Source organism: Rutidosis leptorrhynchoides, chromosome 1 (genome assembly GCF_046630445.1).
Source record: "Rutidosis leptorrhynchoides isolate AG116_Rl617_1_P2 chromosome 1, CSIRO_AGI_Rlap_v1, whole genome shotgun sequence".
NCBI lineage: Eukaryota > Viridiplantae > Streptophyta > Magnoliopsida > Asterales > Asteraceae > Rutidosis > Rutidosis leptorrhynchoides.
The window spans coordinates 383,558,441-383,571,940 of record NC_092333.1 but is presented as its reverse complement, the minus strand read 5'-3'; positions in this window follow the sequence as shown (position 1 = coordinate 383,571,940).

Here is a 13,500-nt window from a genome sequence, read left to right as displayed (position 1 = left end):
AATTGGAGAGATGGTCATGCTTAAAGTTGCACCTTGGAAAGGCATTGTTCGATTTGGTAAACGAGGGAAATTAAATCCAAGGTATATTGGACCATTCAAGATTATTGATCGTGTCGGACCAGTAGCTTACCGACTTGAGTTACCTCAACAACTTGCGGCTGTACATAACACTTTCCACGTCTCGAATTTAAAGAAATGTTTTGCTAAAGAAGATCTCATTATTCCGTTAGATGAAATCCAAATCAACGAAAAACTCCAATTCATCGAAGAACCCGTCGAAATAATGGATCGTGAGGTTAAAAGACTTAAGCAAAACAAGATACCAATTGTTAAGGTTAGATGGAATGCTCGTAGAGGACCCGAGTTCACCTGGGAGCGTGAAGATTAGATGAAGAAGAAATACCCGCATTTATTTCCAGAAGATACGTCAACACCTCCAACTGCTTAAAATTTCGGGACGAAATTTATTTAACGGGTAGGTACTGTAGTGACCCGAACTTTTCCATGTTTATATATATATTAATTGAGATTGATATTTATATGATTAAATGTTTCCAACATATTAAGCAATCAAACTTGTTAAGACTTGATTAATTGAAATATGTTTCATATAGACAATTGACCACACAAGTTGACCGGTGATTCACGAACGTTAAAACTTGTAAAAACTATATGATGACATATATATGGATATATATATATAGTTAACATGATACTATGATAAGTAAACATATCATTAAGTATATTAACAATGAACTACATATGTAAAAACAAGACTATTAACTTAATGATTTTTAAACGAGACATATATGTAACGATTATCGTTGTAAAGACATTTAATGTATATATATATCATATTAAGAGATATTCATACATGATAATATCATGATAATATAATAATTTAAAATCTCATTTGATATTATAAACATTGGGTTAACAACATTTAACAAGATAGTTAACCTAAAGGTTTCAAAACAACACTTACATGTAACGACTAACGATGACTTAACGACTCAGTTAAAATGTATATACATGTAGTGTTTTAATATGTATTTATAAACTTTTGAAAGACTTCAATACACTTATCAAAATACTTCTACTTAACAAAAATGCTTACAATTACATCCTCGTTCAGTTTCATCAACAATTCTACTCGTATGCACCCGTATTCGTACTCGTACAATACACAGCTTTTAGATGTATGTACTATTGGTATATACACTCCAATTATCAGCTCTTAGTAGCCTATGTGAGTCACCTAACACATGTGGGAACCATCATTTGGCAACTAGCATGAAATATCTCATAAAATTACAAAAATATGAGTAATCATTCATGACTTATTTACATGAAAACAAAATTACATATCCTTTATATCTAATCCATACACCAACGACCAAAAACACCTAAAAACACTTTAATTCTTTAACTTTCTTCATCTAATTGATCTCTCTCAAGTTCTATCTTCATGTTCTAAGTGTTCTTCATAAATTCTACAAGTTCTAGTGACATAAAATCAAGAATACTTTCAAGTTTGCTAGCTCACTTCCAATCTTGTAAGGTGATCATCCAACCTCAAGAAATCTTTGTTTCTTACAGTAGGTTATCATTCTAATACAAGGTAATAATCATATTCAAACTTTGATTCAATTTCTATAACTATAACAATCTTATTTCAAGTGATGATCTTACTTGAACTTGTTTTCGTGTCATGATTCTGCTTCAAGAACTTCGAGCCATCCAAGGATCCATTGAAGCTAGATCTATTTTTCTCTTTTCCAGTAGGTTTATCCAAGGAACTTAAGGTAGTAATGATGTTCATAACATCATTCGATTCATACATATAAAGCTATCTTATTCGAAGGTTTAAACTTGTAATCACTAGAACATAGTTTAGTTAATTCTAAACTTGTTCGCAAACAAAAGTTAATCCTTCTAACTTGACTTTTAAAATCAACTAAACACATGTTCTATATCTATATGATATGCTAACTTAATGATTTAAAACCTGGAAACACGAAAAACACCGTAAAACCGGATTTACGTCGTCGTAGTAACACCGCGGGCTGTTTTGGGTTAGTTAATTAAAAACTATGATAAACTTTGATTTAAAAGTTGTTATTCTGAGAAAATGATTTTTATTATGAACATGAAACTATATCCAAAAATTATGGTTAAACTCAAAGTGGAAGTATGTTTTCTAAAATGGTCATCTAGACGTCGTTCTTTCGACTGAAATGACTACCTTTACAAAAAACGACTTGTAACTTGTTTTTCCGACTATAAACCTATACTTTTTCTGTTTAGATTCATAAAATAGAGTTTAATATGAAACCATAGCAATTTGATTCACTCAAAACGGATTTAAAATGAAGAAGTTATGGGTAAAACAAGATTGGATAATTTTTCTCATTTTAGCTACGTGAAAATTGGTAACAAATCTATTCCAACCATAACTTAATCAACTTGTATTGTATATTATGTAATCTTGAGATACCATAGACACGTATACAATGTTTCGACCTATCATGTCGACACATCTATATATATTTCGGAACAACCATAGACACTCTATATGTGAATGTTGGAGTTAGCTATACAGGGTTGAGGTTGATTCCAAAATATATATAGTTTGAGTTGTGATCAATACTGAGATACGTATACACTGGGTCATGGATTGATTCAAGATAATATTTATCGATTTATTTCTGTACATCTAACTGTGGACAACTAGTTGTCGGTTACTAACGAGGACAGCTGACTTAATAAACTTAAAACATCAAAATATATTAAAAGTGTTGTAAATATATTTTGAACATACTTTGATATATATGTATATATTGTTATAGGTTCGTGAATCAACCAGTGGCCAAGTCTTACTTCCCGACGAAGTAAAAATCTGTGAAAGTGAGTTGTAGTCCCACTTTTATAATCTAATATTTTTGGGATGAGAATACATGCAGGTTTTATAAATGATTTACAAAATAGACACAAGTACGTGAAACTACATTCTATGGTTGAATTATTGAAATCGAATATGCCCCTTTTTATTAAGTCTGGTAATCTAAGAATTAGGAAACAGACACCCTAATTGACGCGAATCTTAAAGATAGATCTATTGGGCCTAACAAACCCCATCCAAAGTACCGGATGCTTTAGTACTTCGAAATTTATATCATATCCGAAGGGTGTCCTAGAATGATGGGGATATTCTTATATATGCATCTTGTTAATGTCGGATACCAGGTGTTCACCATATGAATGATTTTTATCGCTATGTATGGGATGTGTATTGAAATATGAAATCTTGTGGTCTATTGTTACGATTTGATATATATAGGTTAAACCTATAACTCACCAACATTTTTGTTGAGGTTTAAAGCATGTTTATTCTCAGGTGAATACCAAGAGCTTTCGCTGTCGCATACTTAAATAAGGACGAGATTTGGAGTCCATGCTCGTATGATATTGTGTAAAAACTGCATTCAAGAAACTTATTTTGTTGTAACATATTTGTATTGTAAACCATTATGTAATGGTCGTGTGTAAACAGGATATTTTAGATTATCATTATTTGATAATCTATGTAAAGCTTTTTAAACCTTTATTGATGAAATAAAGGTTATGGTTTGTTTTAAAATGAATGCAGTCTTTGAAAAACGTCTCATATAGAGGTCAAAACCTCACAACGAAATCAATTAATATGGAACGTTTTTAATCAATAAGAACGGGACATTTCACGGCGCTTCTACCACATGTTGAAAAACTCCACAAAAGACTGACCAGGAGCAGCTCTTTTGATACAAAAGCGGCGCTCCTGTACCTGGGAAATGCTGTTTCAGTTTTTATCAAGCGTTAACCCAAACCGCATACTCAACAACATGTGCTAAAGACACCAAGTACATTCGATTCATAAAATAAAAGTGTTTATACAACAAAATGGGCACAAGGACCCCTAGGACTCCAACGACCCGTTAAATACATTAATATAGCAATTTTGACCCAAATAGTTTAATTTCCAAACATTTAACGAGCATGGTGTTTGGGACTAAACTACCCCACACCTAGGCCAAAATCCAAAAGCGTCTACTGTCATTACAAGGTGGGAGATCTCTAATCCAAACGAATACCCTTGCCTTTGTCCACGCCGGAGCCTAAAAAGGTAAACAACGAGAGGGTAACCTGAAATGACCCGTTCTTATCCGTCCGGAAAAAGTCATCAACAGTTGGTCCCATTGCGATGATCGACTCCAAGTAATGTCTTTAGTATGAGCTAATGCACAGCGAAAGACTTAATTCGTACCTGAGAATAAACATGCTTTAAAACGTCAACATAAATTTGGTGAGATATATAGGTTTGATGCTAGCAGCGTTATAACTATGGACCACAAGATTTCATATATTTAAACATAGTACACTCGCAAGTGTATGAAAGACATTCTAAGTTTGTTGAGCACCTGGTAACCAGCCTTAACAAGAGTGTGTACCCCTGAGTTATAATAATATGTGCACCGAATCAAGTGCATTCCGTTAACCTCGAAGTACTAAACACCCGTTCTTCTAGTTTAGTAGTGACTAGAACAACATCTGGGTGGGGGTGTAAAACCCGATAGATCTATCTTTAGGATTCGCGCCTACCAGTTCATAAACCAATAGTTAAAGTTACCAAGCTAGGGGATTTTTGATTCTAACTCACGTAGAACGTAATTTTAGTCACTTGTGTCCATAACGTAAATCATTTATAAAAATAGCGCATGTATTCTCAGCCCAAAAATATTTAAAGTTTAAAAGGGGACTATATACTCACCATACTGTATTTTGTAGTAAAAATACATATATCATCATTTAACATATGCAAGGTTGGCCTCGGATTCACGAACCTATATCATTTATTTATATATATATTAAAACATAATCATCATCAAATAAGTTTATATATATTTTGTAATGTATTAGGATTTATTATCTTTATATATAATTATATTGATACTTATAATATGTCATAATATGTATATATATGTTATATAATTCAATTAATGTTATAATAATATATTAGTTAATATATTAAAATATAAAAGTTTGTAATATTAATATACTTATGTTATATGTAATATATTTTATATAAATAATATTTGTTATTAATAATAATAATATTAATAGTAATTGAAATGTCCCGTTCTTATTGATTAAAAACGTTCCATATTAATTGATTTCGTTGCGAGGTTTTGACCTCTATATGAGACGTTTTTCAAAGACTGCATTCATTTTTAAAACAAACCATAACCTTTATTTCATAAATAAAGGTTTAAAAAGCTTTACGTAGATTATCAAATAATGATAATCTAAAATATCATGTTTACACGCGACCATTACATAATGGTTTACAATACAAATATGTTACATCGAAATCAGTTTCTTGAATGCAGTTTTTACACAGTATCATACAAACATGGACTCCAAATCTTGTCCTTATTTTAGTATGCAACAGCGGAAGCTCTTAGTATTCACCTGAGAATAAACATGCTTTAAACGTCAACAAAAATGTTGGTGAGTTATAGGTTTAACCTATATATATCAAATCGTAACAATAGACCACAAGATTTCATATTTCAATACACATCTCATACATAGAGATAAAAATCATTCATATGGTGAACACCTGGTAACCGACATTAACAAGATGCATATATAAGAATATCCCCATCATTTCGGGACACCCTTCGGATATGATATAAATTTCGAAGTACTAAAGCATCTGGTACTTTGGATGGGGTTTGTTAGGCCCAATAGATCTATCTTTAGGATTCGCGTCAATTAGGGTGTCTGTTCCCTAATTCTTAGATTACCAGACTTAATAAAAAGGGGCATATTCGATTTCAATAATTCAACCATAGAATGTAGTTTCACGTACTTGTGTCTATTTTGTAAATCATTTATAAAACCTGCATGTATTCTCATCTCAAAAATATTAGATTTTAAAAGTGGGACTATAACTCACTTTCACAGATTTTTACTTCGTCGAGAAGTAAGACTTGGCCACTGTTGATTCACGAACCTATAACAATATATACATATATACATGTATATTAAAGTATGTTCAAAATATATTTACAACACTTTTAATATATTTTGATGTTTTAAGTTTATTAAGTCAGTTGTCCTCGTTAGTAACCTACAACTAGTTGTCCACAGTTAGATGTACAGAAATAAATCGATAAATATTATCTTGAATCAATCCACGACCCAGTGTATACGTATCTCAGTATTGATCACAACTCAAACTATATATATTTTGGAATCAACCTCAACCCTGTATAGCTAACTCCAACATTCACATATAGAGTGTCTATGGTTGTTCCGAAATATATATAGATGTGTCGACATGATAGGTCAAAATATTGTATACGTGTCTATGGTATCTCAAGATTACATAATATACAATACAAGTTGATTAAGTTATGGTTGGAATAGATTTGTTACCAATTTTCACGTAGCTAAAATGAGAAAAATTATCCAATCTTGTTTTACCCATAAGTTCTTCATTTTAAATCCGTTTTGAGTGAATCAAATTGCTATGGTTTCATATTGAACTCTATTTTATGAATCTAAATATAAAAAGTATAGGTTTATAGTCGGAAAAATAAGTTACAAGTCATTTTTGTAAAGGTAGTTATTTCAGTCGAAAGAACGACGTCTAGATGACCATTTTAGAAAAACATACTTCCACTTTGAGTTTAACCATAATTTTTGGATATAGTTTCATGTTCATAATAAAAATCATTTTCTCAGAATAACAACTTTTAAATCAAAGTTTATCATAGTTTTTAATTAACTAACCCAAAACAGCCCGCGGTGTTACTACGACGGCGTAAATCCAGTTTTACGGTGTTTTTCGTGTTTCCAGGTTTTAAATCATTAAGTTAGCATATCATATAGATATAGAACATGTGTTTAGTTAATTTTAAAAGTCAATTTAGAAGGATTAACTTTTGTTTGCGAACAAGTTTAGAATTAACTAAACTATGTTCTAGTGATTACGAGTTTAAACCTTCGAATAGGATAGTTTTATATATATGAATCGAATGATGTTATGAACATCATTACTACCTCAAGTTTAGTAGGTAAACCTACTGGAAGTGACAAGAAATGATCTAGCTTCAAAGGATCTTGGATGGCTTGAAAGTTCTTGAAGTAGGATCATGACACAAAAACAAGTTCAAGTAAGATTTTTACTTGAATTAAGATAGTTTATAGTTATAGAAATTGAATCAAAGTTTGAATATGAATATTACCTTGAATAAGAAAGATAACCTACTGTATATAACAAAGGTTTCTTCATCTTAGATGATTACTTGGAATGGATTAGAAAGCTTGGAAGTAAATTAGTAAACTTGAAGGGATTTTTGAAGTGTTCTTGAAGTGTTCTTCCTATGATGATTATAGCTTGATTCTTGAAGTGATTTTTGATGAAGATGATGATTAACTACTGGAAAAATACGTTCATAATAGTGTGTGTGTGTTGAGAGAGAATTAGAAAGAGAATTGGAAGTAAAATGGAGTGAATGATGAGTGGTAATTGGTGAGTGGTGAGTGGGGTTAAAAGGAGTTCTAGTTAGTTGAGTAGCTCATGGTAGAAGTTAAAATTGATTAGTCATACATGACATAATCAAGAGTGGAATCCCATGCTAGTTCCTATTGGTATATACCCATAGTAAGTACGTTTTGAAGCTGTGTATAATACGGGTAAGAATACGACTAGAATTCTTGATGAAAGAAAAGAATGGGAAAGTAACTGTAACCATTTTCGTTAAGTATGAGTGTTTTGATATATGTCTTGAAGTCTTCCAAAAGTATTTTAATACATCTAAATACACTACATGTATATACATTTTAACTGAGTCGTTAAGTCATCGTTAGTCGTTACATGTAAGTGTTGTTTTGAAACCTTTAAGTTAACGATCTCAATTAATGTTGTTAACCCATTGTTTATTATATCTAATGAGATGTTAAATTATTATATTATCATGATATTATGATATATTAATATATCTTAATATGATATATATACATTTAAATGTCGTTACAACGATAATCGTTACATATATGTCTCGTTTCGAAATCCTTAAGTTAGTAGTCATGTTTATATGTATATAACTCATTGTTAATATATTTATGGAGATACTTACTTATCATAATCTCATGTTAACCATATGTATATCCATATATATATATCGTCATGTCGTTTTTACAAGTTTTAACGTTCGTGAATCGCCGGTCAACTTGGGTGGTCAATTGTCTATATGAAACATATTTCAATTAATCAAGTCTTAACAAGTTTGATTGCTTAACATGTTGGAAACATTTAATCATGTAAATATCAATCTCAATTAATATATATAAACATGGAAAAGTTCGGGTCACTACAGTACCTACCCGTTAAATAAATTTCGTCCCGAAATTTTAAGCTGTTGAAGGTGTTGACGAATCTTCTGGAAATAGATGCGGGTATTTCTTCTTCATCTGATCTTCACGCTCCCAGGTGAACTCGGGTCCTCTACGAGCATTCCATCGAACCTTAACAATTGGTATCTTGTTTTGCTTAAGTCTTTTAACCTCACGATCCATTATTTCGACGGGTTCTTCGATGAATTGAAGTTTTTCGTTGATTTGGATTTCATCTAACGGAGTAGTGAGATCTTCTTTAGCAAAACATTTCTTCAAATTCGAGACGTGGAAAGTGTTATGTACAGCCGCGAGTTGTTGAGGTAACTCAAGTCGGTAAGCTACTGGTCCGACACGATCAATAATCTTGAATGGTCCAATATACCTTGGATTTAATTTCCCTCGTTTACCAAATCGAACAACGCCTTTCCAAGGTGAAACTTTAAGCATGACCATCTCTCCAATTTCAAATTCTATATCTTTTCTTTTAATGTCAGCGTAGCTCTTTTGTCGACTTTGGGCGGTTTTCAACCGTTGTTTAATTTGGATGATCTTCTCGGTAGTTTCTTGTATAATCTCCGGACCCGTAATCTGTCTATCCCCCACTTCACTCCAACAAATCGGAGACCTACACTTTCTACCATAAAGTGCTTCAAACGGCGCCATCTCAATGCTTGAATGGTAGCTGTTGTTGTAGGAAAATTCTGCTAACGGTAGATGTCGATCCCAACTGTTTCCGAAATCAATAACACATGCCCGTAGCATGTCTTCAAGCGTTTGTATTGTCCTTTCGCTCTGACCATCAGTTTGTGGATGATAGGCAGTACTCATGTCTAGACGAGTTCCTAATGCTTGCTGTAATGTCTGCCAGAATCTTGAAATAAATCTGCCATCCCTATCAGAGATAATAGAGATTGGTATTCCATGTCTGGAGATGACTTCCTTCAAATACAATCGTGCTAACTTCTCCATCTTGTCATCTTCTCTTATTGGCAGGAAGTGTGCTGATTTGGTGAGACGATCAACTATTACCTAAATAGTATCAAAACCACTTGCAGTCCTTGGCAATTTAGTGATGAAATCCATGGTAATGTTTTCCCATTTCCATTATGGGATTTCGGGTTGTTGAAGTAGACCTGATGGTTTCTGATGCTCAGCTTTGACCTTAGAACACGTCAAACATTCTCCTACATATTTAGCAACATCGGATTTCATACCCGGCCACCAAAAATGTTACTTGAGATCCTTGTACATCTTCCCCGTTCCAGGATGTATTGAGTATCTGGTTTTATGAGCTTCTCTAAGTACCATTTCTCTCATATCTCCAAATTTTGGTACCCAAATCCTTTCAGCCCTATACCGGGTTCCGTCTTCCCGAATATTAAGATGCTGCTCCGATCCTTTGGGTATTTCATCCTTTAAATTTCCTTCTTTTAAAACTCCTTGTTGCGCCTCCTTTATTTGAGTAGTAAGGTTATTATGAATCATTATATTCATAGATTTTACTCGAATGGGTTCTCTGTCCTTCCTGCTCAAGGCATCGGCTACCACATTTGCCTTCCCCGGGTGGTAACGAATCTCAAAGTCGTAATCATTCAACAATTCAATCCACCTACGCTGCCTCATATTCAGTTATTTCTGATTAAATATGTGTTGAAGACTTTTGTGGTCGGTATATATAATACTTTTGACCCCATATAAGTAGTGCCTCCAAGTCTTTAATGCAAAAATAACCGCGCCTAATTCCAAATCATGCGTCGTATAATTTTGCTCGTGAATCTTCAATTGTCTAGACGCATAAGCAATCACCTTCGTTCGTTGTATTAATACACAACCGAGACCTTGCTTTGATGCTTCACAATAAATCACAAAATCATCATTCCCTTCAGGCAATGACAATATAGGTGCCGTAGTTAGCTTTTTCTTCAATAACTGAAACGCTTTCTCTTGTTCATCCTTCCATTCAAATTTCTTCCCTTTATGCATTAATGCAGTCAAGGGTTTTGCTATTCTGGAAAAGTCTTGGATGAACCTTCTGTAGTAACCAGCTAGTCCTAAAAACTGGCGTATGTGTTTCGGAGTTTTCGGGGTTTCCCACTTTTCAACAGTTTCTATCTTTGCCGGATCCACCTTAATACCTTCTTTGTTCACTATGTGACCGAGGAATTGAACTTCTTCCAACCAAAATGCACACTTTGAAAACTTAGCGTACAATTCTTCCTTCCTCAATACTTCTAACACCTTTCTCAAATGTTCACCGTGTTCTTGGTCATTCTTTGAGTAAATAAGTATGTCATCAATGAAAACAATGACAAACTTGTCAAGGTATGGTCCACACACTCGGTTCATAAGGTCCATGAACACAGCTGGTGCATTAGTTAAACCAAACGGCATGACCATAAACTCGTAATGACCGTAACGTGTTTTGAAAGCAGTCTTTGGAATATCATCTTCTTTCACCCGCATTTGATGATACCCGGAACGTAAGTCAATCTTTGAATAAACAGACGAGCCTTGTAGTTGATCAAATAAGTCGTCGATTCTCGGTAGTGGGTAGCGGTTCTTGATGGTAAGTTTGTTCAACTCTCGGTAGTCGATACACAACCTGAATGTACCATCTTTCTTCTTGACAAACAAAACAGGAGCTCCCCACGGTGATGTGCTTGGTCGAATGAAACCACGCTCTAAAAGTTCTTGTAATTGGCTTTGCAGTTCTTTCATCTCGCTGGGTGCAAGTCTGTAAGGAGCACGAGCTATTGGTGCAGCTCCTGGTACAAGATCTATTTGAAATTCAACGGATCGATGTGGGGGTAATCCCGGTAATTCTTTCGGAAATACATCGGGAAATTCTTTTGCAATGGGAACATCATTGATGCTCTTTTCTTCAGTTTGTACTTTTTCGACGTGTGCTAGAACAGCATAGCAACCTTTTCTTATTAGTTTTTGTGCCTTCAAATTACTAATAAGATGTAGCTTCGTGTTGCCCTTTTCTCCGTACACCATTAAGGGTTTTCCTTTTTCTCGTATAATGCGAATTGCATTTTTGTAACAAACGATCTCTGCTTTCACTTCTTTCAACCAGTCCATACCGATTATCACATCAAAACTCCCTAACTCTACAGGTATCAAATCAATCTTAAATGTTTCGCTAACCAGTTTAATTTCTCGATTCCGACATATATTATCTGCTGAAATTAATTTACCATTTGCTAATTCGAGTAAAAATTTACTATCCAAAGGCGTCAATGGACAACTTAATTTAGCACAAAAATCTCTACTCATATAGCTTCTATCCGCACCCGAATCAAATAAAACGTAAGCAGATTTATTGTCAATAAGAAACGTACCCGTAACAAGCTCCGGGTCTTCATGTGCCTCTGCCGCATTAATATTGAAAACTCTTCCGCGGCCTTGTCCATTCGTGTTCTCCTGGTTCGGGCAATTTCTAATAATGTGGCCCGGTTTTCCACATTTATAACAAACTACATTGGCATAACTTGCTCCGACACTACTTCCTCCGCCATTACTCATTCCAACACCATTTATTCCTTTCGTTCTATTAACCCCTGGTCCGTAGACCTCACACTTCGCCGCGCTATGACCATTTCTTTTACACTTGTTGCAAAATTTGGTGCAGAACCCCGAGTGATACTTTTCACACCTTTGGCATAGCTGCTTCTGATTGTTGTTGTTGTTGCGGTTATTATTGTTGTTGGGATGATTGTTGTAGTTGCTGTTGTTGTTTTTATTGTTGTTGTTGTTGTTGTTGGGCCGTTTGTTGTAGTTGCGATTGATGTTGCGATTGTTGGGATAATTGTTGCGATTATTGTGGTAATTGCTGTTGTTGTTGTATTGGTGATTCTTATCACCGTTTTCCTCCCACTTTCTTTTGACTTGCTTTACATTGGCCTCTTCAGCAGTCTGTTCTTTAATTCTTTCTTCAATCTGGTTCACTAGTTTGTGAGCCATTCTACATGCCTGTTGTATGGAGGCGGGCTCGTGTGAACTTATATCTTCTTGGATTCTTTCCGGTAATCCTTTCACAAATGCGTCGATCTTCTCTTCCTCATCTTCGAATGCTCCCGGACACAATAGGTACAATTCTGTGAATCGTCTTTCGTACGTGGTAATATCAAATCCTTGTGTTCGTAACCCTCTAAGTTCTGTCTTGAGCTTATTGACATCGGTTTTGGGACGGTACTTCTCGTTCATCAAGTGCTTGAATGCTGACCACGGTAGTGCGTACGCATCGTCTTGTCCCACTTGCTCTAGATAGGTATTCCACCATGTTAACGCAGAACCTGTGAAGGTATGCGTAGCGTACTTCACTTTGTCCTCTTCAGTACACTTACTTATGGAAAACACCGATTCGACCTTCTCGGTCCACCGTTTCAATCCGATCGGTCCTTCGGTTCCATCAAATTCTAAAGGTTTGCAGGCAGTGAATTCTTTGTAGGTGCATCCTACACGATTTCCTGTACTGCTAGATCTAAGGTTATTGTTGGTATGTAGCGCAGCCTGTACTGCGGCTATGTTTGAAGCTAGAAAAGTACGGAATTCCTCTTCATTCATATTCACGGTGTGTCGAGTAGTCGGTGCCATTTCCTTCAAAATAGTCAAATGGAACAAGTTAATCATACAGAATATTAAGAGTAGTTAATAGTATTTCGTAGCATAATATGAACTCATTTATAAAAGCTTTTTCTTCATATTAGCATTTTATAAGTTTAAATTCGGGTAGTACCTACCCGTTAAGTTCATACTTAGTAGCTAATATACAATTCAACTACTACAATTCTATATGAAAAACTGATTATAATAATATTTCGCGTTCAAACTTTTACACAATATTTTACAAACTTACAATACCGCTTATTTTACATATAGCATGAAATGTAGCACACAATAAATTTGATACAAGATGGTTGTGAAGATAATTCTAGCTAGTACACAAGTCGTTCAGCAAAGGCAATAAAGACACGTAATTCATACGTCCAGAAACAAGTCATGCATTCTGGTTTTACTAGGATTACTTCCCATCCTTGGTCTTGTGGAACA